Source organism: Sapajus apella, unplaced genomic scaffold (assembly GCF_009761245.1).
Source record: "Sapajus apella isolate SASKATOON/1434 unplaced genomic scaffold, GSC_monkey_1.0 scaffold15, whole genome shotgun sequence".
NCBI classification, from domain to species: domain Eukaryota; kingdom Metazoa; phylum Chordata; class Mammalia; order Primates; family Cebidae; genus Sapajus; species Sapajus apella.
In genome coordinates this window covers 17,302,264-17,318,203 of record NW_022436955.1, presented here as the reverse complement: position 1 = coordinate 17,318,203, position 15,940 = coordinate 17,302,264, and the positions used below count along the sequence as shown (strand labels likewise).

The 15,940-nt window shown below is 45.3% G+C and overlaps 1 protein-coding gene and 1 pseudogene across 3 annotated transcripts in view; both read left to right on the top strand.

The window, feature by feature from the left end:
• Positions 1-15,940, top strand: part of IL34 (interleukin 34) — a 75,403-nt gene that overhangs the window by 22,533 nt on the left and 36,930 nt on the right. The window lies entirely within an intron of this gene.
• Positions 5,162-7,580, top strand: LOC116555622 (annotated as a pseudogene). The gene is made up of 3 exons (XR_004270605.1): positions 5,162-6,691; positions 6,799-6,893; positions 7,265-7,580. The product of XR_004270605.1 is annotated as a heterogeneous nuclear ribonucleoprotein H-like (transcript).

The following is a 15,940-nucleotide window of genomic DNA, read 5'->3' as shown; positions in this document are numbered from 1 at the left end:
TTAGTATAGACAGGGTTTCTCCATGTTGGTCAGGCTGGTCTCGAACTTCCGACCTCAGGTGATCCACCTGCCTTGGCCTCCCAGAGTGCTGGGATTACAGACGTGAGCCACCACACCTGGCCTATTTGTTTTTTAGAGGCAGGGTCTCACTCTGTCACCCAGGCTGGAGTACAGTGCCATGATCTTGGCTCACTGAGCCTCAACCCCCTGGCCTCATATTATCTCCCACCTCAGCCTCCTGAATAACTGGGACTACACAGGTCTGCACCACCATGCCCAGATAATTAAAAAAAATTTTTTTTGTAGAGACAGGTTCTCGTCGTGTTGCCCAGGGTGGTCTCGAACTCCTGGGCTCAGGTGATCCTCCTGCCTTGGCCTCCCAAAGGGCTGTGATTGAGGTGTGCACCACTGCAACTGCCTGATTCTTTTTATTGCTGAGTAGATTCCATAGTATGGACATATCACAATTTTTTCTCTGATTGATACATGTTAGCAGGAAAGACATGCCAGCCATTGACTGTGGCCTGGCTGTGTTAATTGCTTTAATTAGCACAATAAGGCTCTGAGTTAGGTGCTGGACTTCAGTGGGGCTGATGCTCCAGTGGAGGAGAAAGATGTGAAATTATGAATGAATGATTGATTGTTTAATTACAGTTGCCCATGGCTTTGGAAGGTGTAACAACAAATCTGATCATGAATCAGAACAGCAGAGCCTGTAAGCCAGGCCCTGGGAGGGGCAGTGATGTCCCCGCTAGTGTCCTTTGAAGAGCAAGACTTGAATCCAAAATAAAAAAAAATGTGAGGCCAAACCTGGGGACAAACCTTTGCAGACAAAGAAGCCTTGTGTGCCCAAGATGGTCCTCACAAGTGGGGACCTCTGCAAACATGCATTTCCCTTGCATCCCTGGCTCCACCGAGTTTGAGGAGGAGCTTCTCAAGTTCCATTGTTCAGATGGGTAAATTGAGGCCTGGAGAAAGGAAATGATTTGCTCTCTAGGTCCCAAGTCAGGAAGTGGAAACCAAAACCAGGCGTTTGGCAGCCTGTGGGTGTCTGCCCAAGTCTCCACAGTCTGTGCTCTGTCTGCCAACAACACAGTTGAAACAAAGATGCCTTGTTCACCAAGAGTTCCATTTTCCCCATTGTTCTCCACTAGGGCCATTTCTGAATTAGTAAAAAGGGAACCGGTTCAGCCCCAGTCCCTGGCAGTGGATCAGCCATGCCCGGTCCAGATTGGACTTGAAAAGTCAGGAGACAGAAAGGAGTTAGGCAAAGTCTGATAAGGAGCTCCTGGCCTGGTGCCCAGGCATGAAGTGATGTGCAGTCACATCGGTGCATTCACTGTGTTGTGTGATCATCACCGCTATCCAGTTCCAGAACCTTTTCATCGTCCCAGATGAAACTCTACCCACTAAACAACTCCTCTTCCATCTTCTCCCCAGCCCTGGAAACCTCTATTTTACTTTCTGCCTTTATGAGTTAGCCTTTTCTCGATAACTCAGTTTAGATGCAATTTAAGAAAACAGCTTATTGAGGTTCTTTTTTATTTTTACAATGAGATTCCTTCCTTCCTTCCTTCCTTCCATGGAGTCTTGCTCTGCCGCCCAGGCTGGAGTGCAGTGGTGCAATCTCAGCTCACTGCAACCTGCACCTCCCGGGTTCAAGCAATTCTCCTGCCTCAGCCTCCCAAGTAGCTGGGATTACAGGAGCCTGCCACCAAGCCGGGCTAATCTTTTGTGTTTTTAGTAGAGGTGCGGTTTTCATCATATTGGCCAGGCTGGTGTTAAACTCCTGACCTCAGGTGATCCTCCCGTCTCAGCCTCCCAAAGTGCTGGGATTATAGGCGTGAGCTATCACACCTGGCCTTTTTTTTTTTTTTTTTTTCAGTTTGTTAACGTGGTGAATTACAATGATTTATTTTGTTTTTGTTTTTCGAGATGGAGTGTCACTCTGTTGCCCAGGCTAGAGCGCAGTGGCGTGATCTCGGCTCACTGCAACCTCTGACTCCCGGGTTCAAGCCCTTTTGGAGCCTCAGCCTCCTGTGTAGCTGGGATTACAGGCACGCACCACCACGCTCAGCTAAAGATTTTGTATTTTTAGTAGAGTCAGGGTTTTACCATGTTGGCAAGGCTGGTCTTGAATTCCTGACCTCAGGTGATCCACCTGCCTCGTCCTCCGAAAGTGCAGGGATTATAGGCTTAAGGCACCACACCTGGCCTTGATTTTCAAATATTAAATGAATTCTTCGTTCCTGAAATTGCATATGGGATTAGGAGTTTAGGATAGAGGGATCTAGGTCCCTAGAACATGGTGAGTCTGGTTCCCCAGTAAAACCCAGCTTTGGGCCTGGTCATCCGGTAGAGGGAGGGAGGAGACACAGATTAAGGGTGGGGAGAGGGCTGATGTCCAGACACCGCAGCCTCTACTGTGAACCCTGAGTAGCTCAGGTGATTCAGCCCAGGTGAGCCTTAGGCCAAGGTCATGCAGAAGACTGCTTCCCACAGCAGGTGCAGGTGGGGCGGGCTCTGCTGCCTACTTTCTTGCCTGGGGAGGCACCTGGGGCTCATCGTGGGATTGGTGTGCAGACCTGCAGCTCAGCCTCTTGCCTCATTCTCTTCACCTGGGAAGTGGAGCTGGTGCTGGAGCGGGGAGAGCTCAGGCAGCGAGGAAGGCTGAAGGAATGGCGGGCGCCGCTCAGACCTGGTTGGAGGTCTCCTTCTCTGTAAAATGGAGGTAATCATTGCCTTTCTTTCAGGGCTGCCATATGACATGAGCCAATGATGATAAACTACTTAAATAAATGAGATGAAAGCGGGGTTTTAAATTTTTATTTATTTTTAAAATTATTTTTATTTATTTATTTATTTTGAGATGGATTCTTGCTCTGTTGCCGAGGCTGAAGTGCAGCGGTGCCATGTCAGCTCACTGCAAACTCCACCTCCTGGGTTCAAGCAATTCTCCCTGCCTCAGCCTTCTGAGTAGCGTGTGTGCCACCATGCCCAGCTAATTTGTGTGTATTTAGTAGAGATGCGGTTTTGCCATGTTCACCAGGCTGGTCTTGAACTTCTGACCTCAGGTGATCTGCCTGCTTCTGCCTCCCAAAGTGCTGGGATTACAGGTGTGAGCCACTGTGCTCAGCCTGAAGGTGGGGTTCTTGAATCTGATGCCACAGCTTGAAAACTGTAAGTCCTGGGACCAGTGCCTTCATTTCTCAGCTGTAGTCCTCTGTTTGTAAAATGGAGATAATGACACCTGGAGGTGTGGGACTCCTAGGATAAATTGACGCCACTGCGCAGATCAAGCAAACAAGTGCATACCAAATGCCTGGCACAGTGCCTGGCACCTGGGAAATGCTGGGGGATATTAGGGGATCTCACAGATGCCAGAGACAGGCACACTGAGGCAGACTGTCTGGGACCGCAGCCAGGAGGTGAATGGCTGATCTGAGGGGTAGGGATTTATCCTGCCTTGGTTTCAATTTGCAGAGGCCTGTGTCTGAGTGACTGATGTTACCCTCGAGGCCAGTGCTCCCAGCAACCCCATGAAGCTGGCATGGTCACTGTGCCTCTTGCAGGTGCCAGTGGGGAGAGGGAGGCTCAGATCTATAGCTAGAACTGGAACCCAGATGCCCCTAGATATTTTGAGAGGTTTGCACCATTTACAATGTGAATGTCAGGCCAGACTTGGTGGCTAATGCCTGTAATCCCAGCACTTTGGGAGGCTGAGGCAGGTGGATCACTTGAGGTCAGGAATTCAAGACCAGCCTGGCTAACATGGCGAAACCCAGTTTCTACTAAAAATACAAAAATTAGCTGGGCATGGTGGGCGCCTATAATCCCAGCTACTTGGGAGGCTGAGGAAGCAGAATCGCTTAAATGCAGGAGGTGGAGGTCGCAGTGAGCCGAGATCACGTCACTGCACTCCAACCTGGGTGAAAGAGCGAGACTCCATCTCAAAAAAAAAAAAAAAAAAAAAAGGTGATTGTCTTTCCAAGGTAGAGCTGAGAGAGGGACCAGGAAGAGGAGGGAGGAATCAAAGAGCCAAGAAAACTCTTGGTGGATTCTCTCCTTCTTCCTCATCCTGGTCTTGTGCCCTGCTTTCCTCCAGCGTCTTGGAGTACTGAGTGTTCAGTTGACCTAGTTCTTCGCGGCTGGAATTTTGGCCTCTGGCCCATGGGTCCAATTTATTCACTCAGATATGATTTGCTAGATGTTATAGGGTTTCCAATGTGCCAAGCAGATGCCAGGCTCTGAGGCTGCAGTGATGACACCAGAACCAGGCTCTGTCCCCAGGGAGATCATTTACATACAACTGTGTGAATGAGAGACAGACACACCACACACAACTGAACACAGGATAATGTCCAGGGGTCAGTGCTGTGCGGAGTGCCTCAGAGGGTGTGACGGGGGTGGCCTGCTGGCCAGAGAAGCCATCTCTATGGAGGGGATGTTTGAGTTGTCAAGAAGAAACCAGCTGGGGAGAAATCTCTTGTGGAATATTCCAGTAAGAGAGAAGGCAAAGTCCTTAGGGAGCAGCCCTGGGTGCGGGACAGTGGGTGGAGCTGGGGCGAGAGGAGGGAGGGGCCGCCTCCAGCCTGCCGGGAAGCCACGGGGAGCAGTTAGGGTTGATTCCGAGGGCAGATTCCAAGATTCTTCTGGAAATGAGAAAATGCTTGCATTTTTTCCTCCTCTTTCATCCTTTGTGATTTGGGTTTTCTTCCTTCCTTCTTTCTTTCCTTCCTCTCTCCCTCCCTCTGTTTCTCCTTTTCTCTTTCTTTCCTTTCTTTCCTTCCTTCCTTTTTCTTTCTGTCCTTCTTTCTTTCTCTCTCTTTCTCTCTCTTTCCCTTCCCTCCCTCTCTCCCTTCCCTTCCTTCCTTCTTTCCTTCCTTCCTCCCTTCCTCCTCTTTCCTTTCTTCCTTTCTTTTTTCTCTCTTTCCCCTCCCTCCCTCCCTCCCTTCCTCCTCCCTTCCTTCCTTCCTTTTTTTTTTTTTGTTGTTGTTTGAGACAGGGTCTCGCTGTGGGGCCCACGCTAGAGTACAGTGGCCTGGCGCAGTCTCAGCTCACTGCAATCTCCACGTCCCGAGTTCAGGCCGTCCTCCCACCTCAGCCTGCTGAGTAGCTGAGACTATAGGTGCGCGCCACCACGCCTGGCTAATTATTCTGTTTTTAGTAAAGATGAGTTTCTCCATGTTGCCCAGGCTGGTCTCAAACTCCTGGGCTTGGGGGCTTCGTATTTTGAAACACATGTGAGAGGCTCTCGGAACTGGAAGGAAGGATTGGTGCCCTCAGGTTTCCTGAACTCACTGTTGTTCCTGCTTCCTAGTAAGGGCTGCCAGGGATGGCAGATCAGTGTCCTTCTCTCACCTTGCCGGAGATACCTGGGAGTTTATACCACTCTACACCTGCAGGGGGGCCACTGAGTGAATTAGGGAAGCAAAAGCCTGACTTCTTTGCCTCAAATGGTACAACACTATGGTGCTATTTAAAAAATAGCTTTCAGGGGGCCATTTGGTCTTAGCCACGCTGAAGTCGGGTGGGTCGTTTGTTTTCACTGTCGGACTGCATGGGATGATGATGTTGAGCACCGAAGGTGGAGAGGGGTTTGCGGTGAAGCTTCGGGGCTTGCACTGATCTTGCTCGTTCGACGAAATGCAGAGGTTTTTTTTTTTGACTGTGAAATTCAAAATGGGGCTTAAGGTATTTGTTCCATCTGCACCAGAGAAGGCAGACTGTGTGGCCAGGCTTTTGTTGAACTTGAATCAGAAGATGAAGTGAAATTGGCCCTGCAAAAAGACAGAGAAACTATGGGACCCAGGTTTGAAGTATTCATCAGACAACATGTACATGGATTGGGTGTTGAAGCATGCTGGTCCATAGTCCTGACACGGTCACTGATGACTTTGTACGGCTTAGAGCACTTTTCCTTTGGCTATAGCAAGGAAGAAATGGTTCAGTTCTTCTCAGGGTTGGAAATCATGCCAGACGGGATAACATCCCCAGTGGACTTCCAGGGGAGGAGGACGAGGAAGGCCTTTGTGCAGTTTGCTTCACAGGAAATAGCTGAGAAGGCTCTAAAGAAACACAGGGAAAGAATAGGGCTCAGGTATCTTGAAATCTTTAAGAGCAGTAGAGCTGAAGTTAGAACTCACTATGATCCACCATGAAAGCTTGTGGTCATGCAGCGGCCAGCTCCCTATGACAGACCTGGGGCTGGCAGAGGGTATAACAGTGTTGGCAGAGGAGCTGGCTTTGAGAGGATGAGGCATGGTGCTTATGGTGGAGGCTCTGATGATGACAGTGGCTATAATGATGGCTAGAGCTTTGGGTCAGATAGATTTGGAAGAGACCTCAATGACTGTTTTTCAGGGATGTCGATCACAGATACGGGGATGGTGGCTCTACTTCTCAGAGCACAGCAGGACACTGAGTGCACGTGCGTGGATTACCTTACAGAAACTGAAAATGACATTTATAATTTCTTTTCACCGCTCAATCCTGTGAGAGTACACATTGAAATTGGTCCTGATGGCAGAGTAACTGGGGAAGTAGATGTTGAGTTTGCAACTCATGAAGATGCTGCAGCAGCTGTGTCAAAAGACAAAGCAAATATACAACACAGCTATGCAGAACTCGAATACTACAGCAGGAGAAAGCGGTGGTGCTTCTGGTAGCCAAATGGTGAGAGGCATGAGCTCTGCTAAAGCTCGGGATCTGCTTCCCCAGTTACTCTGCCATTAGGACCAATTTCAACGTGTACTCTCACAGGATTGAGCGGTGAAAATAAATTATAAATGTCATAAATGTCAAACCAGTCCAGTTATGGTGGCCCAGCCAGCCAGCAGCTGGGTGGTGGTTATGGAGGTGGCTATGGTAGCCAGCGCAGCATGAGTGGATACAATCAAGTTTTACAAGAAAACTCCAGTGATTTTCTTTCTTTTTTTTTTTTTTTTTTTTTTTGAGACGGAGTTTCACTCATGTTACCCAGGCTGGAGTGCAATGGCGCGATCTCGGCTCACCGCAACCTCCGCCTCCTGGGTTCAGGCAATTCTCCTGCCTCAGCCTCCTGAGTAGCTGGGATTACAGGCATGCGCCACCATGTCCAGCTAATTTTTTGTATTTTTAGTAGAGACGGGGTTTCACCACGTTGACCAGGATGGTCTCGATCTCTTGACCTCGTGATCCACCCGCCTCGGCCTCCCAAAGTGCTGGGATTACAGGCTTGAGCCACCGCGCCCGGCCTTAATGATTTTCAATCAAACATTGCACAGGTAGCCGAGGAGCAATGAATCGCAGCTACTACAGTAGTGGAAGCCGTGCATCTATGGGTGTGAATGGCATGGGAGGGATGACTAGCATGTCCAGTGTGAGTGGTGGATGGGACTGTAACTGATTGATCATGATCACTGACTCTTGGTCAACTTTTTTTTAAAGAAAATAACAAAACTTCAGCTTAACAGTTTCTGCAGTACAAGCTTGTGATTTATGCTTATTCTCTAAGTGGAAATCAGGATTGTTATGAAGACTTAAGGCTCAGTACTTTTGAATACAGTAATCATCTAGGATGTAACAGTGAAGCTGAGTAATCTATAACTGTTAGGGTTCCAGATAGGATGAATTATGTTAAATGTTGCCCTTTGCTACCTTACATTGAACACTGGATACATGTTGAAAGACATGCTTTTTTAAAAAACTCTATGTAGGAGCTGTGTCTACAATTAAAAGTGAAACATTTTGGCATGTTTGTTAATTCTAGTTTCATTTAATAACCTGTAAGGCACGTAAGTTTAAGTTTTTTTTTTTTTTTTAAGTTAATGGAAAAAATTTGAGACGCAATACTAATACTTTAGGATTTTGGTCTTGGTGTTTGAATGAAATGCTGAGGCCTAGATTTAAATCTTTCATTGTATTGTGATTTCCTTTTGGGTATGTTGTGCTAAGTGAAACTTGTCAAATAAACCCTCCTTTTAAAAACTGCTAAAAATAAATAAATAAATAGCCTTCAGGCTGGATGTAGTGGTTTACACCTGTAATCCCAGCTCTTAGGGAGGCTGAAGCAGGTGGATTGCTTGAGCTCAGGGGTTTGATTCCAGCCTGGGGCAACATGGTGAAACCCCATATCTACACAAAATTAAAAAAAATTACCAGCCTGGCTAACATGGTAAAGTTCCATTTCTACTAAAAATACAAAAATTAGCTGGGCATGGTGGCAGGCACCTGTAATTCCAGCTACTCTGGAGGCTGAGACGGGAGAATTGCTTGAACTCACGAGGCAGAGGTTGCAGTGAGCCACAATCACACCACTGCACTCCAGCCTGAGTGACAGAGCGAGACTCTGTCTTAAAAAAAAAAAAAAAATTAGCTGGTTGTGGTGGCACACACCTGTGGTCCCAGCTCTTCCGGAGGCTGAGGCAGGAGGATTGCTTGAGCCCAGGAGGTCAACGATGCAGTGAGTCATGATTGCACCACCGCACTCCAGCCTGGGCAATACAGAGAGCCTCTGTCTAAAAAAAAATAGCCTTCTCTCTTGAGGTTCCCTCCCTTCATTAATCATGTGAAGCCCAATGCCTGTCTTAGGCTGGCTTCTGGGAAAGCCAGCCTCAGACAGGCCAGTAGGGGCTATGTGTTCTGTAGTCTAGAAGTTGGGGTTCTGTATCATGGAACCAGTGACCCCTGGGGGTATTTCCTTCCAGCTTTAAGAGTCTCTAAAGCTGTGTGATTTCCTCAAGTCACACAGCAAGTTAACGGCAGAGCCAGGCCCACAAACTACTCGAAGCCTGAAGGCACTGGGGGCTGGGGACGAGAGGGACCTGCCGGTGAATGCGGTGCAGAGGCCGAGGCCAGGCTGTGGTTCACCCAAGGCCGTGCTTCCGCATCCACCTCTGGATCTCAGGCAAGGCCCACTCTGCCATGATTACTCCAGAGACTTTAATTTCCTTAATTCTGCTCCCTTTCCCTCCATATTAGAATAATTCTCACTTAAGTGTGAAAGATTGTCAGCTCAGAACCTCCCCAGAAACAATGGATCCTGGAAAGAAAATGCTTGTTAACCCACATCAATCTCTAACTGAATGAACTTTTTGATGGGGGATAAAGTGAGTTGGAAAAAATGCACAGGGTGTCAGTTTGGAGCCTTTGGGGCTCAGGAGGGATTCCTCACTTCCCCAAGATCAGCTTCCCCACCCCATTTCTGCTTCTCCCCACAATTAGAACACTTTTTTTTTTTTTTTTTTTGGGATACAGAGTCTTGCTCTGTTGCCTGGTCTGGAGTGCAGTGGGGTGATCTTAGCTGTCTACAACCGCCGCCTCCCAGGTTCAAGCAATTCTCCTGTCTCAGCCTTCTGAGTAGCTAGGATTACCACACCCAGCTAATTTTTGTATTTTTAGTAGAGATGGGGTTTCACTATGTTAGCCAGGCTGGTCTCAAACTCCTGATCTCAAATGATCTGCCCACCTCAGCTTCCCTAAGTGCTAGGATTACAGGTGTGAGCCACCGTGTCTGGCCTCAGACCACATGTGTTGAGAAATGCATGTCCTCTTCAGGTTCTCACAACAGGGCCTGTCAAAGGTGTGAGTCATCAGAAGTGAAGGTGACACAACTGAAGAAATAATTTTGTCAAAAGTATTTTGCAGAGGCTGGTGGTTTGAACTAATCTCTGTGTAAGTGGTTGATTTCTCAGGAGAGTAAAGGACTGTGCATGATTTAGTAAATTTCAATGCCATATTCTGAAGGGCTGGCATCCCTTCTTGGTTCAGGCAAGCTTGTAGCAGAGACCTGGGGACATGGAGTCAGGGGTGGAGCGGCATTCCTGAGGCATGGCGGCCACACTGGATGGGGCCTCACCTGGTCTCTGCCCTTACTGTGCAAGTGCCCTTGGGCAAGTCACTTACCTTTGTAAAGGCACGGTTTCCTCAACTGTGAAACAACTGGAGTTGGCTATTCTGGAACCTTGGTACTCAAAGTGTAGTCTGCAGACCAGTGGTATCTGCAGCACCTGGGAGCTTGTCAGAAATGCAGAGTCCAAGTCCAGCCAGGTGCAGTGGCTCACGCCTGAAATCCCAACACTTTGGGAGGCCATGGAGGGTTAGGTCACCTGAGGTCAGGAGTTCGAAACCAGCCTGGCCAACATGGTGAAACCCCATCTCTACTAAAAATACAAAAATTAGCCAGGCGTGGTGGCATGTACCTGTAGTTCCAGCTACTTGGGAGGCTAAGGCAAGAGAATCGCTTGAACCTGGGAGGCAGAGGTTGCAGTGAGCTGAGATTGAGCCACTGCACTCCAGCCTGGGTGACAGAATGAGGCTCTGTCTAAAAAAAAGAAAGAAAGAAAAAAGAAATGCAGAGTCCAGCTGGGAATGATGGCTCACCCCTGTAATCCCAGTGCTCTGGGAGGCTGAGGCAGGAGGATTGCTTGGGGCCAGGAGTTTGAGACTAGCCTGGGCAATACAATGAGACTTTGTCTCTTAACAAATTGGCAGGTGTGGTGGTGCACATCTGCAGTCCCAGCTACCAGGGAGGTAAGGTAGGAGGATTGCTTGCACCCAGGAGTCTGAGTCTGCTATGAGCTGTGATCATGCCCTTGTACTCTAGCCAGGGCAATGGAGCAAAATCCTTTCTCAAAAAAAAAAAAAAAAAAGAGAGAAATGCAATATCCCAGATGCTAACCCAGACCTTCTGAATGAGAGTCTATACATTTTAACAAGATTCTAGATAATATGTCTGCATGGCACAGTTTGAGGAACCCTTCCCTGGAGCAGATGACTCAAATGTGGTCCTTGCACCAGCCCCATCAGCATCATCTGAGATACAAAGCATGGTGGAAATGCAAGTTCAGGGGCCCCTGTTAGAAACAAAATGTTTGTTCCTTGGTGCTGCAAGAAAAAATTAGCATTCAGACAAAAAGTTTTCTCAGAAAGGCAATTTTACTTTCTGCAGAAAGGGTGCTGTCCATCAGCAATCCTGCCACAAGAGCACAATGAACAAATACAGGCAGGAATATTTATCCTGTATGCATTGGGTCCTTACTGCTGTGTCCTATCTCTGCTGGTTGGAGCTGGCCCTCACAGTTTAAGCTAAACCCCACTGGCTAGCTAACAACTTAAAACTTTCCTAAATAGGTAAAGGAAATGGAGAACAAAAGAAAAAGAGGAAGTTGCTTGCAAAAGAATTTAGAAAAATGGTAACATTTTCAAATAAGGAAAGGGCATAGGCTGTGAGCTTGGACATGCCTGAGCATGTCCAGAACAAGTATTTTGGTTAAAGTACAAGGGCATAGAATGTACTTATTCCCTTATATGTAACAGATACATAGGACAGGCTTAACAAAGAGTTGTTAGCAAAAAAACCCAAAACAAAACAAAAAATAAAAAACAAATTAAAAAAAAAAGCCTTTGAAGGAAGTTAGTCTTTAAAAGAAACCATTATTTTTAACATTTATTATTTATTCTTTAACAAGAAGGGAAACTTTGAAGAGGATCTTTTTACTTTCTACAGCCCCTGACCTACTGAATTGTATATGAGGGAGGAGCCTGGAGCCTGTGTTTTTAGCAGTTTCCCCAGGTGGTCTTAAGCCCACTGAGGTTTGAGAAACATGGAAGCTCAGATTCAACAGGTTCCGTAGCTGAGGTATAGCTGTGGCTCAGCTGCTGAACACAGAATTTGTTTTGTTTTTGTGCTGCTTTTGAAAATGCTCACATACTTGCACGTCACAGCAATTTCGTGATGTTGTTCTGTGCTGAGAACCAGCTTGGTCGGGTGACCCCCACCCAGGCGTGCTGAAGGCAGTGAGAGAGGCAGACACCCAGACAGTCGACACAGTGGCTCTACCCTGGGGACCAACAGCCTGAGAGCCTCTGGGACTTGCAGCTCTCCAGAACTGAAGGCTTGGAGCAGAGATTCATCCACGCATTTATTTGCTCTTTGACAGGTGATTCTTATCAATACACAGGTGTTCTACATATACACATAACTCAAGAATACAACAAGTAGGCAGCTGCTACCCACCTATCACTAATTACAAGCTAAAACGTACCCTCCACAAAGGAGCTATGGGGGCAGGGTAAACTCAATGTTTCTCAACAGTTCTGTCCTTATCTTTGCTCTGCCTAAGATGTAACTAGGTTTTTTTTTTTTTTTTTTTAAAAGACGGGCTTTCACTGTATTGGTCAGGCTGGCCTCGAACACCTGACCTCAGGCGACCTGCCCTGCCTCAGCCTTCCAACATGCTGGGATTACAGGTGTGAGGCACCACGCCCAGCTTTTTTTTCTTTTTTCTTTTTAAAGTAACTAGGTTTTAAGGGAGGTTATGTGAATTGCCCATACTCTTTCTGTCTCACAGTGTCTTGCAATACCAATATTGACATAAGATGTTTCTGGCAAGTGTCAGTGAGCTATTACAGGTGATAAAACTTGTAAATATTTGCTCCTTGTTTATAAATGACAGAGGCTCTGTTGGAACAAGAGCTGGGGTAGATCTTGTAGGTCTTGCCCAAGGCTCAGGAGCTGATGAACTGCAACTCCTCTGTTTTACTGCTTCGTACTTTGATTAGAGAATAAATTCATATGGTTTCAACATCATGTAAAATAGAGCTGTAGCAAAGAGTTTTCTTCCCGAACTTGTCCCATAACCAGCCTCACTGCATAACTGTTTTTATTTTATTGGTGCTAATCTAATTAGAGCTGATCCTCAGGAAAACTGAGAAATCTCCTGATTTGTGGCTCCTCTATGACTCTCAAATCTCTGGACTTGTAGTGTATGCATTTTTGCAACTAATTTTACTACCCTGACATAAAGTCCATCAAATAATTGACTTATTTGAGTTAACAGACATCTTCTTTTACAGATACACTGTCTCTGAAAGATGCCTGAGTTGCCAATATTTCACACTTTAGTATGAATTATTATAATATGTTCTCTTTATGCAAATGCAAGCATATAGAAATATATATATATATATATGGACTAGGAGCAGTGGCTCATGCCTATAATCTCAGCATTTTGGGAAGCTAGGTGTTAAACTCTAAATTCTTGAGGTTAGAAGTTCGAGACCAGCCTGGGCAACGTGGTGAAACCCCAACTCTACCAAAAATACAAAAAATTAGCTGGGTGTGGTGGTGCACACCTGTGGTCTCAGCTACCTAGAAGACTGAGGTGGGAGGATCGCTTGAGCCCAGGAGGTGGAGGTTGCAGCAAGCTGAGATGGTGCCACTGCACTCCAACCTGGGTGACAGATCTCAATCTCAGTTACAAAAAAAAAAAAACCCAAACCCCTTCCACAAATATTTATAGATAAAAGCTTTGCCGCATTTGCTGAACACAGCTTCCAATATAGAATACACGTCGTTCAGTGTCTTGCTTGTTTTACTGAATATGTCATGCTATACTATTGTGTGGTGAACATGCAGGTTATCCCATCTGTTATGCAGACACTGCCGAGATGACAAAGCTTATACATGTTGCATGTTGCAGGCGCATACTATATAAGCAGGATAAATTCCCAGAAATGGGATTGATAAGTATGTGCATTTGTAATTTGAGAGATATTGCCAATTTCCACTCCATAAGATTAATACCAATTTACACTGCTATCAGCTTTGGATGAAAAATTAGTTTTCCTACATCGTTGCCAACACATTAAATTGGATTTATATAATTGAATTTTTACCAATCTGATAAATGAAAAACAATGACTCAATGTAGTCTTAATTTAAATTTATTATGAAAAGTTTTACATTTATAATATGTTTAAGGCCTATTTCTTTCTCTTTGACTGTCTTACTCATATTGTTTGCTTACTTTAAAAATTAAATTGTTGTCTCTTTCTTATATATTTCTAGGAGCGGTTTACATATTAGTGAGACGAGTCTTGTGCCTTTGATGTAAATTGCATTCAGTTTACTGTTTCTCTTTTGTTGATTTTTTTTTTTTTTTTTGGTTTAGTGTACACAAGTTTTTATTTCTATGGAGTCAAATTTATCAGTCTTTTATAGTTTCTGAATGTTGAATCACAGGTACTGAAACCTTCCAACTTTAAGAAAACACAACGTGGTTTTTGTTTTGTTTTTTGAAATGCAGTTTTGCTCTTGTTTCCCAGGCTGGAGTGCAGTAGTGTGATCTCAACTTACTGCAACCTCCGCCTCCCAGGTTCAAGCGATTCTCCTGCCTCAGCCTCCCAAGTAGCTGGGATTACAGGCTTGCGGCACCACACCCAGCTAACTTTGTATTTTTAGTAGAGGTGGGGTTTCACCATGTTGGTCAGGTTGGTCTCGAACTCCTGACCTCAGGTGATCTGCCTGCCTCAGCCTCCCAAAGTGCTGGGATTACAGGCATGAGCCACTGCACCTGGCCAAAAATGTGATATATTCTATATTTTCTTCTATTATTTTATATTCAAATTTTGATCCTTTTGGAATTTATCCTGATGTATGCTCTGAGGAGTAGGTCCAACCTTATTTTTTTTTTTTCCAGATGACTTTTTTTTTTCAGCTAAATTAAGAAGCTATTTTATCATAAGGTGTTTATCATGAGTTCTTTTCTATATATGCATTTGAGTCTATTTCAGAAATTGCTACTCTTTTCCATTAATTTCTCTTTCTATTCATGTTCATTCAAGTTCCCACTGTTTTGCTTATTAAGGCTGATAGCATTTAAAAATATATGTATTTCTTACAGAGACAGGGTCTCCCTCTGTAGCCCAGGCTGGTCTCAAATTCCTGGACTCAAGGGATCCTCCCACCTCAGCTCCCCAAAGTGCTGGGCTTAGGGTCTGAGCCACTAAGCCCGACCCTAAAATATGTATTTTAATATATGAAAGGGATGTTCCCCTTATATTTTGAGCTCTTTCAGGCTATTCTTGCTTATTGTTTTTTCCATTTGAATTTTAAAATCTAATATCTAATTACACAAACACACAGGCTGGTATTTTTATTGCAATTGTTTTGATAAAAGCTGAAGTGTAACACATCTACAGAAAAGTAAATAAATTGGAAGTATACAGTTTAATGAGCTGTCACAAAGTGAACACACCCTTGTAACTGTTACCCAGATCTGGAAATAGAACATTACCAGCATGTAGAAGCCCCATTCCCTTCCCCTCTGCTCCCCTCTCCTCCCCTCCTTCTTCTTTCTCTTTGAGACAGGGTTTTGCTGTGTTGCCCAGGCTGGAGCACAGTGGTGCTATCTAGGCTCTCTGCAGCCTCTGCCTCCCGGGCTCAAGCAATCCTCCCAAGTAGCTGGGACTACTGGTACATGCCACCACGCCTGGCTAATTTTTTATTTTTTTGTAGAGATGGGGTCTCACTATGTTGTCCAAGCTGGTTTCAAACTCCGGGGCTCCAGCAATCTGCCCACTTCAGATCCCAAAGTGCTGGGATTGCAGGTGTGAGCCAGTGTGCCTGACCCTTATTTCTTGTCATAGATTGGTTTTGCTGTATTTTTAAAAAGACTTTATATAGATGTATTCTTTTGTATCGGACTTATTTTGCTCAACATTTTAGTTGTGAGGTTTATTTATCCACATGCCATGAACATTGTAACACATGGCCTTTGGTACCCATGTAGACAAAATTCTGTTGGATATTTACTTATGAAAGAAATTGCTAAACTGTGGGATATGCGCATGTTCAATTTCAGAAAATACTGCCAAACGGTTTTTCAAACAGATGTGCAACAATTTACCCTTCTTCCAGAAATGTCTGAGGATTCCAGCTATTCCACGTCCTTGCAGCACTTGGAATTTTGGTCTTTTAAATTTTGTTAATTCTGGTGTGTGTGTAGTGGTAATTAATTGTGGTTGTGCATCTTATTTTATATGTTTATTGGCCATTTAAATATCCTCTCTTGTGAGATGCATGGGATTGCTTTAAATTTATACATTAACTTCAGAGAATTGGACCTACTCATGATGTTACATCTTGCTTTCCAAGAACACAGTATATCTTTCCATT